This window comes from Thrips palmi, unplaced genomic scaffold (genome assembly GCF_012932325.1).
Source record: "Thrips palmi isolate BJ-2018 unplaced genomic scaffold, TpBJ-2018v1 HiC_scaffold_5, whole genome shotgun sequence".
Lineage (NCBI taxonomy): Eukaryota > Metazoa > Arthropoda > Insecta > Thysanoptera > Thripidae > Thrips > Thrips palmi.
Window position 1 is genome coordinate 946,863 of NW_023144632.1, and position 6,323 is coordinate 953,185.

Consider the following 6,323-nt stretch of genomic DNA (forward strand, 5'->3'; position numbering starts at 1 on the left):
ACGTCTGAAAGTGTCCAAATGTGTTCAAACGTGTGTTCGAACGTGCCCGAACACGTCTGAGCTTGTCGGGACGTGTCCCAACGGTTCGAGTGTGTTCAAACGTGTTCGAACGTACTCGAACGTGTTATCGGTACGCGTCGACGTTCTAACGTTGTGGTTAGTGTCGGTGTGTGTGGGGAGTCTCCCGTCTTGTTAACACTGCAATTTGGATGGAAGACTTCACGCCAAAATATGGCGAGACATTAAAGTCTCGCCAAGATTTGGTCAGACCTGAAAGTCTCGCCAAAATTTGGTCAGACAAAAAAGTCTCGCCACAAAACGGTCATACACAAAAGTTGACCCCAAAATGGCGAGACTTTGTGTCTGACCACAGCCTTTAGGCCGTAACCGTCCGGCGCTTTTTCGGCCTTTAGGTAGCGGTCAGACACAAAAGTCTCGCCATTTTGGGGTCAGACTTTTTGTGTATGACCGTTTTTTGGCGAGACTTTCTTGTCTGCCCAAAATTTTTGGCGAGACTTTCAGGTCTGACCAAATCTTGGCGAGACTTTTATGTCTTGCCTCTGGAGGGGCGAGAAGTCTGACCTTTGGATTTGTAGTGAAGCGTAAGAACTTGATGAAAACTAAAACTCGTCGATACGTGTCGGAACAAGTCCAAAATTCACTATACGTTTTGGGTACCGTTAAAACGTCTCTGCGCTAATACAAACTGTTCAGTGCGTTTTGGGAACGTGTCAGGTTGCTTAGACGTGTCAACCCTTGTTGGTACTAGTCCACGCTCGATATAAAAAGCGCTCTCATTCCGGGAACGTGACATCACGTTAAAACGAACGTGACAAAGTTTCACATTCGTTTGAATGTAAATCTACTAAAAATAAGTTTTTTCACATTCAAACGAACGTGCCCCAATGCTCAAACGAATGTGACATTTTGTCACGTTTGTTTCAACCTGATGTCACGCTCCTGGAATGAGAGTGTGAACTAGTTTGGGGTGCCGTTTTTACATCATACCCAAATAAACCATACACCTTACACCAATACACAAAAAATAGTCAAAAACCTCCATTTTCACTTATTTTAACCTTTAATTGACGAAATATGCATGTTTCTGTTGTCCTGTGGTCCGAAAATTTTTCACAGCACCTGCTTATACCATAATCTATGCAACAAAATAGCATTTTTTGCAATTTAGTGTTAATTGGATTTTACATTAGCCAAAAATACCTTTTAACACAATCATGCAAACCTGACTTTTTCCATCTCTAAAGGGACCTTTTTGGAAGCTTCAGTTAAAATTTCATCCAATTCGGTCAAAAAACGGCTGTGCAGGAGGCCGTGATCACGAAAATAGGGGTTCTGGCCCACTGTGCGGCGTTTGACGATCCGAGCAACTTTATTTTTTTTGGGCCACCCTACCCTCCCCCCCTGGCCGACACAAAATTGTATCACCATCGGATGCGTCCTCGGATGAAAGCCATGCGCACGTTTGGGGTAAAAAAAAGGGCGCAGACTTTAGATATTGTGAGCGATTCTCACGTTTCGGGGTAGTTTCGTTTCTTCTGACTCCTGTGCCCAAACGAGCGCAGATATCGACATGGGGTTTGTTTCTGAAGTTAGGGAGGGCCATTACCCACTAAACGCACACATTTTTAAAAGTTCACGTTCGTTGGATTGGGCTTCGTAGCGTTTGGAATACCCTAAATGTAACTTCCGTGATTGTCCAAAGAGAACATACTCGAACTTTCCGCCCCCAGTGCACAGTGTAATGAAAGATCGAAAAGTGGGAAAAAAAAATTTTTTTGTTCTAACTGACTTAACTTAATGCAGAAAGACGCATTCTGGTAGGAAAAATGCCACAGGACCATCCAACGTCACAGAGACGCCATTTTTGAGAAAAAAGTGGTAAAAATGCCGTATTTTTAGTTCTTGACACCCATGGCTTCTGCTGTTTAGCGTATCCGCAACTTTTCTCGACGCCAACTAGTTAAGGGGTACCAGGACAAAACTTAATAACATTTGGAGCGTTGAACTAGGTGGGGAACTCGAGATATTTCGCCTCAAAGTTAACAAATATTTGAAAAATCTACCAAAAATGCCATTTACTGACACTTTTAAAGGCTTGGCTTCGGCTCTATGGTGAATCCGCAACTTTTCTCCACGCCAACTAGAAAAGGGGTACTAGGACAACACTTTATAGCATTTAGAGCATTGAGCTAGGTGGGGAACTCGAGATATTTCGCCTCAAAGTTTACAAATTTCCTAAAAATCTTCCAAAACTGCCATTTTTTGACATTTTCGAAACCCTGGCTTCGGCTCTATGGTGAATCTGCAACCTTTCTCGACGCCAACTAGTTAAGGGGTACTAGGACAACACTTGATAACGTTTGGAGCATTGAGCTAGGTGGGGAACTCGAGGTATTTCGCCTCAAAGTTTACAAATGTCCCAAAAATCTACCAAAAATGCCGTTTTCGAACATTTTTGAAGCCCTGACTTGGGCTCGAATCCGCAACTTTTCTCGACGCCAAGTAGTTGAGGGGTACTAGAACAACAGTTGAGATCATTTGGAGCATTGATCTAGGTGGGGAACTCGAGATATTTCGCCTCAAAGTTTCAAAATTTTCTAAAACCTACCAAAAATGCCGTTTTCTGACCTTTTTGAAGCCCTGGCTTCGGCTCTATGGCGAATCCACAACTTTTCTCGACGCTAACTAGTTAAGGGGTACTAGGACAAGACTTGGGAACATTTGGAGCATTGAGCTAGGTGGGGAACTCGAGATATTTCGCCTCAAAGTTTACAAATGTCCCAAAAAACTACCAAAATGCCATTTTCTGACCGTTTTTAAAGCTCTGGGTTCGGCTCTATGGCGAATCCGCAACTTTTCTCGACGCCAACTAGTAAAGGGGTACTAGGACAACACTTGATAACGTTTGGAGCATTGAGCTAGGTGGGGAACTCGAGATATTTCGCCTCAAAGTTTACAAATGTCCCAAAAAACTACCAAAAAAATTTTCTGACCGTTTTGAAAGCTTGGCTTCGGCTCTATGGCGAATCCGCAACTTTTCTCGACGCCAACCAGTAAAGGGGTACTAGGGCGACAGTTGAGATCGTTTGGAGCATTGAGCTAGGTGGGGAACTCGAGATATTTCGCCTCAAAGTTTCAAAATTTTCTAAAACCTACCAAAAATGCCATTTTCTGACCTTTTTGAAGCCCTGGCTTCGGCTCTATGGCGAATCCGCAACTTTTCTTGACGCTTACTAGTTGAGGGGTACTAGAACAACACTTGAGATCATTTTGAGCATTGAACTAGGTGGGGAACTCGAGATATTTTGCCTCGAAGTTTAAAAGTTTCAAAAAAATTACCAAAAAAGCCATTTTCTGACCTTTTTTAAGCCCTGACTTCGGCTCAAAGGTGAATCCGCAATTTTTTTTCGACGCCAAGTAGTTGAGGGGGACTAGAAGAACACTTGAGATCAGTTAGAGCATTGATTTAGGTGGGGAACTCAGGATATTTCGCCTCAAGTTTAAAAATTTTTTTAAAAACCCACCAAAAAAGCCATTTTCTGACCTTTTGGGAAACCCTGGCTCCCGGCCTATGGCGAATCCGCAACTTTTTTCGACGCCAACTAGTTTAAGGGTACTAGAACAACACTTGAGTTCATTTGGAGCATTGTGCTAGCTGGGGAACTCGAGAGATTTCGCCTCAAATATAACCAGTGTCTAAAAAAATCTACCAAAAATGCCAGTGTCTGACCTTTTTGTAGGCTTGGCTACTGCTCTAGGCTATCTCGAGTTCCCCCCCTAGCTCAATGCTCCAAATGATCTAGAGTCTTGTCGTAGTAGCCCTTAACTAGTGAGCGTCGAGAAAAGTTGCGGATTCACCTTAGAGCCGAAGCCAGGGCTACAAAAAAGGGCAAAAATAGCAGGTTTTTAGAAAAAAAAATTAACTTTGAGGCGTAATATCTCGAGTTCCCCACCTAGCTCAATGCTCTGAATGTTTTCAAGTGTTGTCCTAGTACCCCTTTACTATTTTGGGGTAGAGAAAAGTTGCGGATTCGCCCCAGCCGAAGACAAGCCTTCAAACAGGTCAGAAATTTGGGATTTTTGGTAGATTTTTAGGAAAATTTTTTAACTTTGAGGCGAAATATCTCGAGTTCCCCACCTAGATCAATGCTTCAAATGATCTTAAGTGTTGTTCTAGTACCCCTCAACTAGCTGGCGTCGAGAAAAGTTGCGGATTCACCATTGAGCCCAAGCTAGGGCTTCAAAAATGTTCAAAAATGGCATTTTTGGTAGATTTTTCTGATTTTGTAAACTTTGAGGCGAAATATCTCGAGTTCCCCACCTAGTTCAATGCTACAAAAGTTCTCAAGTCTTGTCCTAGTACCCCTTAAGAAGTTGGCGTCGAGAAAAGTTGCGGATTCGCTAAACAGCAGAAGCCATGGGTGTCAAGAACTGAAAATACGGCGTTTTTACCCCTTTTTTCTCAAAAATGGCGTCTCTGTGACGCTTGGATGGTCCTGTGGCACTTTTCCTACCAGAATGCGTCTTTCTGCATTAAGTTAAGTCAGTTAGAACAATAAAATATTTTTTTCCCACTTTTCGATCTTTCATTACACTGTGCAGTGTGGCGGTGTGGGTCGAAAATGCTGCCAACTGTCAATGGGGATTCGAAGCTTGGCATGTCTCGCGCTAATTTCAACTGAAGACCAATACGCCAGACTTCCTTCAAAAGTACTTGTGCTGCAACGAAAAATGTCCGCCGTATGTTCAATTTCACTACACAAATTTCGGAAAGGCAGCTCTGGACTTCTCCACAAGCCAAACTTTTAACTTTCCATGACACATGCCATCAAAGTGGAGTCCCTGGTATATAATTGCATAGGTCGCGGATATGTAAGATGCTGTACACGGTCTCAAAGCGGGCTAGAGCATTATTGGCTGAGCGATAGCGAAGCTTGTTACTCCATTGGGGTTGAAAAGTTTTTCCTGTCTGTCTGTCTGTCTGTCCGTCCGTCTGTGTGTGTGTCCGCACTACTCCTGAACGGCTCGGCCGATCTCGGTGAGATTTTGCACACTTTTTGGGCATGTCCTTGGCTCGGCACACGCGAAATTTCACTATCCTAGCTCAACTGGTTCAGTTTTTATAGCCGAAAAACTCCTAAAAAAAGGCGAAAAATCGAGTTTTCTGCAGGCAGATCACTTCTTTCTTGAAGAAGGGGGGTCTGGGGGGCGGAGCCCCCCAGCATGCATCAAGTTAGAAGTAACCGACGATGGACAAGCCATTGCCTGCCGAGGGCAGGCTAGCGCCGCAGGCCAAGGTAGGTACGCCACGCCAGGCGCGGATTGGAGGAACAGGCAGCGAGACATCGCGAAGCCTATTACGACACGACGCGGTCTGGCGTAAACCTACCTTGTAAAATGGCGTGTATCAACAATTACCTGTAACTTCCGTGGCACCCTTTACCCAATGTTGCAGCAGCACTAGGTGAAAAAATTTTCCTGCTTAAATGTCGGGCTTAGAGTATAATTTGACCCTGGAACGACTTTTAAGCCACAGCAAGCCCGAGTCAGCCGTTAAAGCCGATTTTCACACTTTGTAACTTCCGTGATAACGCAATTTCGGTGATCAAAACACCCACTAAAACGTGTGGGAATACCTCATGGCTCATGTTTTTAGGAAGGTAGTACAAGGTCTTTCCTATAAAGACCATTGCCATAACTCTAGTATCATCCAGGACCCCAATAATCAGAAAAACTTCATTGAATATTTCTTACTTTCGGCAAATCAGAGACGCCAAAACTACCCCGAAACGTGAGAATTGCTCATGTAGCGCCGTCGATTGGCGCGCGCAAGCAAACGCAGTCTGCGCTGCCGCAGTCATTGCTACTGTGCGTGCTCTCGCAAGAGCCTGCAGAGACTTTTCAATCGGAATACGAACGAAAAGCTCAACAAGAAGTCACTAAAGTAGCAACGTACACTGTAAATGTCTGACGGTGAAAGGCTGCACCAACAAATAATGGTGGAGATTTTTTTCCATAATACCAACGAAATTCGTCAAAGGTACAGTCCAAGGCACAGTAAATTCTCAATGGCATCTTATGAAGTCTGGTGTACCATCATCATATGGAACATTTTTACCAGTGAATCTTCTCTGGACAACATTTAGAGTTTAGATTTAACACGTTTTGTCGAAGTATACATGCGACTTTTGACATATTTCCGAGGGGGCAAAACCTCGCGCTATCATGTGTACACGGCCCCCGAAATCACATGCGAATCATTGAGAATCACACGAAATCAAGCAATCCGAAATCAACCAAAA